Source organism: Propithecus coquereli, unplaced genomic scaffold (assembly GCF_000956105.1).
Source record: "Propithecus coquereli isolate 6110/MARCELLA unplaced genomic scaffold, Pcoq_1.0 Scaffold12, whole genome shotgun sequence".
Lineage (NCBI taxonomy): Eukaryota > Metazoa > Chordata > Mammalia > Primates > Indriidae > Propithecus > Propithecus coquereli.
In genome coordinates, this window is record NW_012136080.1 from 832,245 (window position 1) to 846,848 (window position 14,604).

General features: G+C 34.8%; 1 protein-coding gene across 1 annotated transcript in view; it reads left to right on the top strand.

Annotated features, from left to right (window-relative positions):
• ZNF385D (zinc finger protein 385D) overlaps positions 1–14,604 on the top strand; it is a 326,722-nt gene that overhangs the window by 263,685 nt on the left and 48,433 nt on the right. The window lies entirely within an intron of this gene.

Below are 14,604 nucleotides of genomic sequence, written 5' to 3' on the forward strand. Positions count from 1 at the left end.
TATGGACATGGTCTGATTACTTGGCAGCATATGATTGGCTGAAGGTTGGCTGCTATGATTGGCTAAGACTCAGTTATTTGTTACAAGAATATATTCTTCAATTAGGTTGCAGTTTGTTTACATGCTAACTTAGGTGGCCATGCCCTATATTCAGAAGTAGCTTTAGGTCAGATTTAACTTAGCAATATAGAAACAGAGGAATTGTCTTTGGACTGAAAGTGAGAGGTAAGAGAATGGAGAAGAGGTAAGGACAGCAGGTTCAGGAGTAGGCAATTGGCTGAATACTGGTGCCATTTATAGCAATCATATGTTCTACAATTGGAGTTAATCGCTTTGTCTTTAAGGATATCATACTATGTTGTTTGTTCCTGTCCTGCAGTCCTCCTCTTATGTCCCTTTGCATTGCCATTGGATTCATTTAGTTTTAAGCTCCTCAGAAGTAGAGATTTCTTGTCATGCTTTTCAAATTTATTTTTGTTTCACTCTAAAGTCCCTAGCACAGTTCCTTTGGTCAACAAATATTAAAATAGAATTAAATGTCCCTTCCTTTTTGACCTTCCAACCATTGGAAACATGGTTTTATTATAAATGTAAGAAATTATCATTTTAAAAGCTTTTGGAAAAAGTTGAGTTTGAGAATTCATTGAAGAGTGTCACATGAAGTTTAAATACTCAGGTCACACTGTGTTGATCATATTTCAGGATGACAATAGTACTGACGGTCATCACATAAACACAAAATTTCTTGCTAAATTAATCAAGTCATCTTGCAAATTTAGCATTTTGTTTTTTGAACTTATGTATGTAATGAAATAGGAAGAAGTAATTATTATGTTTCCCTCGAATGTGGGGAAAAACATAACCAGCAAACAATAATTGATTTCCTTTCTCTCTCTGAGATTTTCATGCTCAAAGATATTCAGAAAGACCCTGTAAATAATACTCAGAAAGAAATCATTTTTTCCAATTGTATCAAAATTAAAGAGTCTTAAGGGAAATGTTACCATACAGACTTTAGGCTATTTCTAATAAGACAAAACTGATTATAATAAAAATATTTTGATGTTTTAACTTGAGGGGTAAGAAGTATTTCTCTGTACTGCATCCTCTGGGAATTTTTGATCATTAGAAGATTTTGTATAAGAGATTAATTAACCAAGAACTATTTCCACCATAAATATAGCAGGCTGACATTTTGTTGAAGAGAAATGAGTTGCTTATTTGCTCCAGGCTCTTTAGTGAGAATATCAGAGCTGCTTTAGGGATTATGTTTTAGCAGAACCTCTGCAATATCAGCAGACTATGGCTTTGAACTTTGTCCAAGAAAATGATGTCCTTATATGAATAAATCCTACCAAGTAATGGTAAGGAAACAACCCAGGATAGGAGAAAGAAAAAAGAGGGGAAGGAGGGGAAGGAGAGTGAGGAGGGGGGCAGGGAGAGAAAAAAAAAAAAAACATTGTGTAGAGAAAAGAGCCCCTCAGAAGTCAGGATAATTTTGGGATAATTCTGGCTGTGATGTGAGGTGTATGTGTTATCCTGGGAAAGTCATTTTTGCTTTTCTAGACCCCTATTTTTTCATATTTAAATTGAGAGAGTTAGAACATAAGACTCATCATCTAACTCTAAAATTCAATGATTTTATGAATGAATGGGCAGTTATCAGCCTTTATTGTCTTTAACTAAGAATTGGATATAGAATATGAATTTGGAGTCCTATTACTTTCTTTTTAGTGTACTGTTGGATGGAGTCTAATGGTCCCATTGTGTTGAAATGTAATTGCAAACCTGCCCAAAATGTGTTCCATGTTTAGTAAGGTATATTTGGGCCCAATGGTGGCTAAAGTTAGGGTATGATCATGTAAAAACAATTGCACCAAAAAGAGGTAGAATTCTGCCCTTGTCCTATATGTGTATTTTTTACCTGTGTAGTCAACCCCAGAGGGCACTTCTGCCTGAAGGAACAGTTTTTAAACTGTGGATCTGGCTCAGTTAGTATCTGTGAGATAAGAGTAAAGAATATACCCTAAGTAAATGCTAGGAAAACCATTTGTGGTTGCTTTCTGAGAAAAATTAAAGGTAGAAACCATTTTTGATACATATCACACCTAATTTGCCCTTTTCTTTATGTATTTTAATATCACTAATTTATTTTGAATGGTATCTTTTGATACTGTTAATAATTCTATGAAACAATATTTTATAGCTTTAGGAAGATTTATTTGTAAGTTTATGTCATGTTTTCACAGTCACTTTTTTCTCTGACAGCTTTATAAAAATTTGGTGACAATGTAGGCAGAATACACCCACCTCATCACATTTTAGTACAATACTAGTGAATTTGGCCTGCGAATTCTAAAGCCAGACAGCTGCCTACTTTCCTGAAGCTACCTAGATAATTACTTAGGGTCCAGTTTATTTTTAATATAAAGGCCATTCGTAATAACATACTCTTAATTCTTTAACTCCTTCAGTACATGTTTATTGAAGAATTGGTCTGTGATTCACTGTACCAGGCAAAGCAAGAAAATAGAAAAAAAGTACATAATGGGTTTCCTTACCATAATTATGCAATGAAGTTGTAGTCAGGCGGGGCGGGGGGTGGGAATGCTATAAATGCCTAATATGACACACAACAAATTGCTGAGAGAAAAGTAGTTATACTTAGTGAATATGACTTCCATTTTATTCGGTTTTAAAATCAACACATTCCATTAGTAGCTATATTCTTAGTCCTCTTACCCATCATTTTTTTCCTTAATGTACCTGCTTTGTAGAATACTTTGCAAGAAATGAAAGATTGCTTTGGATTTGTAGTAATAAACTTCTAGACCACAAAACGATTATTTACTTTTTTTCCTTTTTAAGTTTTCTTTGTATGGTTGTTTAAATACCATAGTTCCATTTTACTAATTCTTTCTTGAGCTTTAAGTGGTCATGTCCATACCCAATTATTTGTTACACTATAATAAGGAAAAAAAAAACTTAAAACCTTTCTCAAGTAATTAAGTTTCCATTGGTCTAGATAGTCATAAAAAAAAAAAAGAAAAAGAAACTTGAGCATCAGTGGAATAACTTATAATAAAAACAAAACAAAAACTTTTCCCAGAATATGAACCTAAATCGGTTCTTTGTTTGATAGAGGTTCAATGTAAATTTATCACTACAGTTGAAAAAATCCCACTTGTTTTGACACTCACTATGCTTCTTAAATTCACTTTCAAAAAAGTGTTTTGAAAAGGAGGACTAGTACAATGTGCCTGTATTTTGCCCTCAAAGGAAAAGCAGCATGTATTAAAATATGTTCTGTAAAGCACGGGGTCAGTGGGAAGGGAACTGAAATATATGGCATGTTGTGGGAGGGCTCAGAGCGGCATTTATATACAATAAAATGCACAGATTTTAAATGGATAGTTCAATGAGCAGACAAATCCTGTGCACCAGTGTAACCATCACCCCAGTCAACGTATACCATAAGACCTTTCCATCATCCTAGGAAGTTTACTCATGCCATAGTCCAGGAAATTCCCTCCCCACCCAGAGGCAACCACTGATCTGCTTTCTGTCAGAGTAGCTTAGTTTTGCCTTCTCTAGAATATAATATTAATATAAATGGAATTATACTTTGTATTCTTTTGTGCCTTGTGTTGTTTACTCAACATAAGTTTTTAAGGTTCATCCATGTCATTTCATTTCAGTTAACTTGTTTCTTTTTATTGCTGAATAGCATTCCTTTTATGAATACTATTTACCCATTCACCTGGTGATGGATATTTGCGTTGCTTCCCATTGGTGCCTTTATGAATAAAGCTGTTCTGAACATCTGTGAATACTATTTTTACTGACATATTTTTATTTTTCTGGAAATGGAATTGCTACGCTGTAGTTTGGTATGTTTCATTGTATAAGAAACTGTGAAACTTATTTCAAAGATATTGTACCAATTTGCATTCCCATGGACAACATATCAGTCTTGTTTGCCCTTATATTTGCCAACAACAGAACTATGTCTTTTAAATTTTAGCCTGTCTAGTGTATGTGATGTGGTCCCTCATTGTGGTTAATACCCTTGTTCTATAAATGCAAAAACTGTAGTTTAGAAATGTTACCATGCTCAAATTCACACCACACACAAATGGCAGAACCAAAATTTTACAGATGGTTTTAACTACAGTACATAGTCTTACAAGTAGAATTTCTGGGTCCTAAAAAATATGTCACACAAATGAACCTCAAATGGTCATTGAAGGTAACCACTGGTTTCCTGGGACAGAGTCAGGATATCATGAATTACCAGGGAAATCTTATTAGAAAGATGTTACTGACATCAGCTATCTAGGACCAGGACAAAGTTCTAGTAGAGGAAGTGAACTGAAATCAGCGTGTTTGTTAGCCATGAACCCTTTCTCCTACTGCCAGATTAGACTAAGTGGTAGATGCTTCAGATTGGCAAAAAATGCCTTAAACTATTTTTGTTAATGATGATTTGCTTCTCAAGAAACTATAAAATCTGCATGCATCAGTAATAATGTCTCAGAGAAACTATCTTACTTTGTCTTCCAATGAATATGCATTTAGAATACTATTTTGGCAAAAAAAAAAAAAATCCTTAATATCCACAACATTTTGTAAAACCTTAATAACTACAACACCAACTACTATGTCAACAACAAAAACAAAACGATCTTGATTTTCACATTTTGAAAAGGTTCATGTCATAAGAAAGTAAGTCAAGTTCAAGCAATAGGAAAATAAGTGAAATAAGTTCAGGTTTTGACACAGAATTTTGCTGACTTAAGTTTCCTTCGTAATTTCTTTTTCACCATGTTATTGCATGAGCACATTGACGATGGAGCATTAATGAATTAAGCTACCTATCACATCAGTACTTGGCATAAGAACTTTGTTCAAGGAAGTTAATGAAAAATCCTGATCATTGGTAAGTAGTTTGGTGTAGTGGCGAGAACATAGACCAGGGATTTAAGAGTTGTGCGTTTAGGTCCAGAACTTTCTTCTCTTCAGCTCAATGTCCTGGGGCAAGTTGTCTCATCTTTGTGGGTCAGTGTGCTCTCATTTATCAAATGGTAGGACAGTAATTGATACTCTCCTAATTCAAAGTCCTCTGAGTTTTGCTGTAATTACCTATCAAGGCCAATAGCTCATGGAGACCTTAGACAGGGAGAATGAGGACATGTGTAGTGGGAAAAGGACATGGAGGAGGTGGAACAAGCTTTTCATTCCTTGAACAATTTTTTTTATGCCTAATGAATGCCCTGAGCAGGAATCACAAGACGAAATGGGGAATAAGATGACTGTGTTACCATTTCTTATGGCGCATCCAAGCTAGTGAGGAATGCAACTGATAGACAGGAAATGGAGATACAGATGTTAAGTGTCATGATTGTAGTTGGAGGGATACAAGATTTAGTCATGCAAGAGAGGTTGCCAACCCATTTGGCATCCTTGAAGTCTTCCTGGAAAAAGGAACTTCTTAGCTGAGAGATAAGTAAACGTTACCCAGATGATGAGGAAGAACAATGTTGAAGGCAAAGGCGACATAATGTTTGAAGTCTTGAGTCAAGAAAGACTTTCAAGGGTATGAATGAAGTTCAATATGGCTGGAGCAAAGTGGATATACGGAGGTGTGGGTGAGGTAAAAGATATGTCTGGAAAGTTTAGCAGGGACCAGACTCTTAAGGACCTTAAAAGCCATATTAAGGTTATTGTATCTTGCTCCCCAAAACGTTAAGCAAATGGACATATTATAAGGTACAGATTGATCATACATTAACAGGTTAGAATGGATTTCGGTAGTGTAATAGAAAATGTGAAGACATTGTTTACGGGGCTATTGTGCTGATCTAGCTGAGAAATAATAGTAATCTGAACTCTGCTATTAGAAATGAAGATGGAGGCCCAACTTTCTAAGATTCTTGCAAACTCTAGTGGCAATGCTTGGCACTAATTTATGCAGGAAGAAAAGCATCTCTCTTCATGCTCACAGCAGTCTCTGTAGCCTCAAGTGTGATGGAGAATGAGTGTTATAGAGGCTGAGGGAGTAGGTCAGCCTGCAGGCAGTGCATCTGGTTATGTGCCAGATCCTAACACTCAGCACCTGGCTTAAGCCTACTGTGCAATTAATTACAAACATAAAATGGATGATAAAGCTACAAATTATGGAAATGTTATAAAATTCACACAGGTGGATTATTCATAGGAAAGGAAGAAGCAGAGTCAGAAAAGAAAATAAGACACACTGAGATTCACACAGATGTGAGACAAGAGTGCCAAGAAATACAATTCATTCTTGGAAGAAATATTTGAAAATTCAGGCTTTTACCCTGGTGATAATTGACAGGTGTTTGGCTTCTAATTCATTCATTCTTTTAGGGCTTTTCCTGGACTTTAAAATGTTTTGTCTTGTATTATCTACCCTTGCTAGGTGATGAGAGGCTATGGCCCTTTGGGGGGAACGGGGCGGGGGGAGAGGGAAGGACTTGCAAAAGTATGGATAGGAAAAAAGAGGCCCATTAGATCTAAGCACTACATAAAACATTTCAATATGTATTCTTCCCATTGAGAAAAGCGAAAGTACTTCAAATGAACTGAGATTATATATGGCTTTGTAGGACCAAAAATATTGAATGAAGAGAACAATCTTTAAAAGTTAATGTATTTTGCATTAGACAGTTAACAGAATACATACAAATGTAATATTTTAGTAAAATAAAATGAGAGGATTAGATATAGGTGTTGTTGTACATGGAAATAAAATTTCGGTTTTTGGGGTGGTCAAGGGGACAGTGAAAACTTCTGTGCAAAGAAATATTTAACAGAAAATGCTCCATAGAGTGAGAAACGGCTTTGGAAATCTGTTAAACACAAGACATAGGGTACTTAGGTATAAAAATATTTCTGTAAAGATGACTAAGTATTTAATGAGAAAGAAATTTATAGCTTCTTATTTTGTAGCAGAGTCTTTGGCTGACAGTGGGGTCACATGATGCCTCATAAACTTGCCTGGATCCCTCTGCCGGCACCCCCACTGAGGAGGCAGAGAGGATAGGCCATGTAATGTGTGGTAAGCAAGGGTACTATCTCATTTTCACATGAGTTACATTTCTGTGAACATTTTAATATGCTACACATCTGCTGTGATTGTTTTTCTCTTATCCAGAAGTTATTGTAGGAATGGTGTTCATGAGGTGTATAAGTGAGTCTCTGTGTGTGTGTACGTGTGTCTGTGTGTCTTTTAGTTTCCAGCGGCTGTAAATAATTGAATATGTGTGACTACGTTCTTTACAAAAAGGGATTTTTGGAGACGATCAGTTGAAAACATAGAATAAACATATTAACTTTGGATGCAGCTTCTAACAGCTGTTGTTTAATAACTGCAATTCGAGAGCCTACTCTATTTGGAGAAGAATTGACTGTTGTATCTGAAGCTAATATAATGTTCCAGAGAGATAAGAGTAATAGCTATTTGAATGTATAAGTTTCTGTGTTTGTGTGTGTGTGTGTGTGTGTGTACATGTACCTACAAGAAGGAGGGAGACAGGCAGAAAGACAGAGAAAAATACCAGTAGGAATATATTTTTTAGTTTTGGTTCTTAATATAAAAATTGCATGTATTAGCAGTAAGATTTATTTGCTTCAAGTTAGTAGAACCATTCCGAGATAACCATTTAAAAGAAGTCTTTTTGTTTTCCATTGGTGAATATAAGATTACATAGTTAACAAAAAAATGTATGTGCATGACGTGTGACTCTACATTAAACTTCCAGTAAGTGATTATAAAATTATAATAGAATCTCTGCAATTACTTTCTCAAAAGTCTGCTTTATATAGTTGAAGCACTGCTTTATCAAATACCCTGAGAATATTGTAAGCAGTAAAATATTTGCTTCGGGGAGAGATTTAAATGAGTTGTAAGGCTTATGATAATCTTTGCTTCCTTTGGTTAAGCCAAGAATTGTATGTAGCATTTGTCTTAGCTGAACTCACTTCGCTTAATTGCTTTTCTTCATTTGTTCCATTTTACATGGTGAAGCAGCCTCCTATAAATAAGAAAACATGGCACATATACTTTTTATTCCTGTTGCATATGAAGAAATCAAGGCTAAGTGGCTCTCCTAAGAGTACACTATATGGTAATAACAATCTGGGAAGTAAAATATAATTCTAGAACTGTAAACATTTAACCCTATCCATAATTTCAGATTTCATCTAGTAAATTCTGTTATTGAAAAATAAGGGGCCTTGGATCTGAAGAAGTTTCTCCTGACTCCCAAATATTTGGACTGTAGTGTAATCACCTAGAAATAGGTATCTTTTCCTAGCTGTACGTGTCACTGGACAAGGCTAGCCACTTGGAGTCATGGGTGAGAGAAAGCCAGCCAGCCTGTGCAGAGAGCCATGTCTTCAAGGTCAGATGTGAAGGGGCTTTGCCACTCCTCACTCCGCCCTGGCACTCGGCTCTGAGGACATCCTCAGGCTGCTTGGGCTCCCCTGTGCATGACTCTACCCGCGTCTCCACCTCCGGTCTCTGGGACTGCCTTGCTGTGCCGCTGCGCATACTCTCTGTGTCTTCATTATTTTTTAGCAATTAATCGTTTTTCTAATTACAAAAGCAAGAAATTGTAAATGTATGTTACAATTTGACATCAACAAAATGATGGTGTCAATCGCATAGACTTCCTTCCTATTTCCCTTTAAAAACATAAGCGATATATTTTTTACAAAAGTGGGGTCACATTGCATGTAAAATGTCTTTGCATGCTATTGAATATTTTTTGTGTTCCTTTTGTTTTTTCCTCAATCTATTTTAAGGATTTTGAATGTTTACTATTTTTCAATTACCTTGTCTCATATAATTATCTGTAACACCCTTAATATCATTTTAGCTTAGTCTACTTTAAAAAATTTTTTTAAGTCTGTATTTTTCTAAAACAGAATTGTAAAGATTATTTTCCTTAGTGCTGCCTCTTTGGCTCTTTTTCTTACTTGCATAATGCGTTTTATTGTAGCCTTATATAACTTGAAGTTTATAGCTTTTAAAATTTATTTTTAATTTATTTTATCTCTTACCTGCTTTATGGTTTCATCCTTAGCCTCCTTAAAATTGCTGTTACTTCTAACATCAAACTAAACATATTTTAATGTCTATTTTTATCCTTAAAATAGTATTTAGATATTTACCTACCTTCCTACCGATCTAGTGGTCTCTTTTTGTAAATTATATTTCTTCCCTTGACTGACTTAATTGCAAGGAAACTTCATCAGTGCTAAGGACTGCTCTGAAGTGAATCCCTCCCTCTTTTCCAGTTGGTTCCATAACGAAGGCCCTAAATACCCCTGGCATACTTCTTAAGGCACTCTGGAGACTAAATCCTGGCTCACAAAAAAATAGCCTGAGAAATCCTAAACCCAAAGAATTGTGTGCCATGTCTCTGGAAAAAAAAAAAAAATATATATATATATATATAGAAAGGAGATCAAAATTAGAAAAGGTAGTATTTAGATTTGAATATTACATCTCCAGCCACGAAGCCACTATGGGGAACTCTCGAATTTCTAGTCTAAGGGATTATTTATGTATTTTCTTTTTGCTATTGAACATGATGATAATGTACCAGACTGTCAAATTTCAGCCGTGAAAATGTTCTAAGCATTGAAATAAATGGTCATGTAAAAAATTTATTAGGCAACTACTATATACTAGCAACTTACTTTTAGCTATTACTTTAAGACCTAGAGAGTCACAAGAAGGCTCTAAACGAGACACTTAAGTGCTCAGAGGTTAAAAGTAATGTTAATGTGGTCACAGATGTGTCTTTGTTCCTATTGCAGCAGCCAACAGCTCTGCTGGACATTTGTAGCTATCCAATGAACAAATTCTCTAAAAAGCATCTGCCTTTTTTCCATGAGCACTTGAAATGTACAGCTACAAGTTGATAGTGTGTGATTTCAACTGGATAGAGGCCTAATTAGTTGCTGAGCAAATTTGAAAGCAATTAAGTTACTATTTAACATTTGGCCCAACATGAATAATTTGAATTTACAACATCTTTTGCTCTCTTAAATATCTGCTTCAAAATTAAAACTTAATTTCAAAAAAGAAGTTTTAAATTTTAAGAAAAATACAAATATTTTAAATGTGAAGACCGATTGAGGAAAAAAATCAAACTTCAAAACAATTTTAAAGATGAAAGGCAAAGAGGGTCTTTCATTTTACATCCCTTCTCACTTTGGTTCCCTAAGATAGCATTCATGATGGGAGATGTACATCATGATCTTAGCACTGCAGTGCAGAGCTTTGTCTTTAGGTGAGTTAATTCAAGTCTCTGAACTTTTGTTTCTATACTTTAAAAGAGGCAAAAATAATTTAGCTCTGATTGAAAGAATTTTCTGCAAATGAATGGGTGTGAAAGCATTTAACATATTGTGCAATGCTAAACAAATCCTAGAGATTATTAAGGCAAACAATTTAATATTTTTTTCAAGACAGAGACAAAGCTGAGTCTCGAGTCTTCCAGGGACGAGATCACAAATCCAGTTGCCCTCATTAATTGCCCTTTTCTTTAAAAGTTTCCACATCATTACTCTAAATAAAATTAGAAAACCATCCATTTTAGAGATTACAACTGCTCTAATAAGTAAATTTGTTGTAGACAGAAAATGATATAAAATATAATTTCTTCTTACACACACAACACAAAGATCATGCATGTAAACACTTAAATGTTCACTAAAGGACTCATTTATTGTGGCTTAATCACAAGATTATATAGAAAGATTTTTCTAATATACATGAAATCAAAAAAAAGATTACATAGAAAGATTTAATTTCTAAGCTGCTTGCAATATTTTAAACAAAAATCAATTGCTTTATTCCTTTCATTCCTATTGATATAAACAATTCAAAATCATGTTGTTAAAGCTTTATATTGAATATAATTTGATATAAGCAAAGTTAAATGATAAATATCTCATATCAACCAATTGCTTTATGAGTCTCTACACTATTTTTCACATGATCTCATATCTATGAAATAGTTAAACAAAGCATTAAACAAGGGTGTCTTAATTTCAGGCAGATTAAAAAAGAAACCAAAGCAATCTTCTCCCAATTTTTATCAGTTGTTTATGCAAGCCAGTGTAGGTGACACTAAATGATATTTGAATTTAATTTTTTCTGGCACTGGAAAGAAAACAAGTGTTACTACAAGAGCATCTAAGCATGAAACTGAGGTCAACTCTGAGTATCTGGAGAATTCTTAGATAAATAGCATCAACAGAAACATGGACACAAAAGAGCAAGCTTAACATTCAGAGTAAATCACCTGAGAACTCAGAAAATTTGACAGGTTACTTAGCAGCAACCAATGATATTAGTGACATGAGCTGATTCTTGTTGCGCTATAGGTCATGAAGCAACAACATGGGAGGTTGAATGATCCGTCTGGGACCTGAAACAGAATTTCGTATTCCCAGACTTAGAAAGTAGAGTCCCACTAACCTGGGAGCTGGGTTCTGAAGTTTACACTTAAGGTGAAAATTGGGTATTTTCTTAGTTACCTGTGAATCTATGTTAGAAAGGTGGCAATTTGGAGTAGACATTTCATCTCTCTTGAATGCCCAACTCAGTCCACTTTTCACCAAGCAGCACAATAGATTGATACACTGGGTGAACACTAGATGACATAGTCGGCTTGTGTTATGGGCCATGTTGTTTAAAACTAAAATGCACTCAGCATGGTGGAATGCTCTCTTGATGGGGACTGAGAACTCATTGAGGGCCATTTTGTGCTTATGCCACACCATTGCCCACACTATTTCATTTGTGATTGCCTATACCGTTTAAATTAGTTTAAACTTATTTTTCATTTATATAGTATTATTTAACTCCACTCTCCCCCTCCTTCCCTGTAGAGCAGAGAGGGCATGCACAGATAGTTAAATACTAGAATCAATCCATCCAGCCACATAATAAGTACTTTATTTAAGCACCTACCGTGTGTCAGATATTGTCCTATCAAGACTCACAATCTAGGGGAAAGATTATTCATTTAAAAAATAATTATAGTAACATGATTGGTACCAAAATAGGAATACAGACAAGGTGTTATGAGCATACGGAAAGGAATTACTGAGCTCCTACCTTGACTTTCGTGCTGAGCCTTGGCAAAAGAGTGCATACAAAACTAGCAAGGAGCATAGCATTGGGGGCAACTAGGATAGTTTGACGGGATTGAAATGTAGTGTGTGAGTGAGGAGCTAGAATTAAAGCTAGAAAGATTTCAAGGGTCAGACTGATACACCATCCAGAGGAATTTAGATTTTGTTCTGCAAAGCTTTTAGTAGAGGAGTGATTATAGTCCTAATTTAGGAGGACTCTTTTCACCTGAGATACATGATAACTACCATCACATTTGCATGTGTTGGTTTATAAGGCTCACACTCCCAACACGGCAGCCCAAAGGCATAAATAGCACAGTGGCTCTTCCGCCCTTGCCACTTCTGTAATTCACCACTGCATCAATGTATGAGTTAATATAACCTGTGCCCCCCCCTTTTCCCTCCCAGGTGGCAGAAGTTAGCATTTAGTTGTGCTCCCTCTTAGTAAACAATAAATAAAGAAGCTAGAACTTAAGAGGAATATTCACAGCTTATTACTTTTTTAAATAACAGCTTTATTGAGATATAATTCACATACCATACAATGACTCATTTAAAGCGTGCAGTCAACTGGTTTTTAGTATATTCAGAGTTGTGCAATCATTACCACCATCAATTCTAGAACCCATCAAAGAAACCCATACCCATTAGCAATCACTTTACATTACCCATGAAATCCCTCTCCCCTGGCAACTGCTCATAAACTTTCTGTCTCTGTAGATTAGCCTATGCTGGATATTTTGCATAAATAGAATTTCTAGTATTTTGTGGCTGATTTCTTTTACTTAGCAAAACATAAATGTGGCTTTTATCATGACTTTATTCCTTTTTAGGGCAGAATAATATTCCAAATTATGGGGATATACCACATCTTATTTCTCCTTTCGTTCCCTGATAGACATATGGTTGTTTCCACTTTGGGGGTATAATAAATAATGCTGCTATAAACATTTACGTCTTTTTGTGTAGACATAGGTTTTCATTTCACTTGAGTATGTGTGAAATTGAGTAGGAAGGGAATTTTTGGGTTATATAATAACTCTGTGTTTATCTTTCTGAGGAACAGTGGGACTGTTTTCCAAAGTGGCTGCACCAGTTTATTTGCTTTTATGTTTGAGGCAATTTATCCCCAATTATGAAGTCAAAAATTACCTATGAAGTTTCCCTGGGTTAATACTCTATAAGTAGGTTCCTCAGAGGATTAATTGAAAAAAACATTAGCATATATTTTACTCAATAAAGTGTAACTATTAACTAGTCCTGATAATCTGTACAAAATTTATTTAGGGTTAGAATAAGATCTAAAGAACTATGATATTTAGTAAATGTAAGAATGTAGGATGTTTTTCTTTTTTTTCATATTTTTGCTTATGGTTTTGAAGAGAGAACCCCTTCATCTGTTTCTTAACCTTGAGTCACATTTCCTAAGTTTCTACAGTTACTTGATGCTTGGGAGTTCAAATTCTCCTACAGTCTTTTTCCAGCATTACTACTTTTTATCTTAATCTCTTTTTCAGCAGCTTAAAGTTTTGTTATTGTTGTTGTTTCCTGTAAGGGTCTCAGCAACTTTCTTTCTGGGTGTATCACCATTTTCTTTCTGACCTAGCGGAAGGGGGAAAAAAAAAGGTTTGGCAATAATGCCTTGATATTATTTCTGGCATAATTTTCAAATGTATGAAATAATTTTCCACATTTACCCTATCTAATTTAGCTGTTGGCCTTTGGAAACAGAAGGGCTAGTGGAAAATTACTTGTGTGTAATTCTTAAATTAACTTATTAATCACTTCTTTAGAAACCCTGTGGATCTTGTAGCTGAGGTTTTTTATAAACACCCTGTTTTTCAGAGCATCATATTTGTTTAGAGATGGAAGGGACTTTGGGAATTATGTAACAAAATTCTTTTTTTTTTTTTTTTTATAGTACAGATTGATTTATTTTATTTTCTTAACGTTATCCTAAGGAAAACATAAATTTCTTATCATCTAAATATCCCAGTGTGTACCCTCAAAAGACAAGGGCACTCTCTTCTTTAACACAACCAAATAGCACTATCACACCAAACAACCACCACCACAGCAATAATTCCCAAACGTTATCAATCATCCAGACAACATTCAAAACTACAGTTTTCTTACAATGTCTTAAATTATTTTCCAGTTCATTATTTACTTTTAATCAAGATCCAAACAAGGTCCAAATATGTGATAGATTGCTAAATTTTTTTACATTTTTAAAAAATATATAATTACCCCCTCTACTTTTTTTTTGCAACTCATTTGTTAAAGAAACTATAGAGTTACGCATAGTTGCTTTTGATATACTTCTCTATCCCCTATACCCTCTATAAATTGACTATTGGATTCAGAAACTTGATCAGATTCAGGTGTGATTTTTTTCCAGGACTATTTAATAGGGAGTGGATAAAA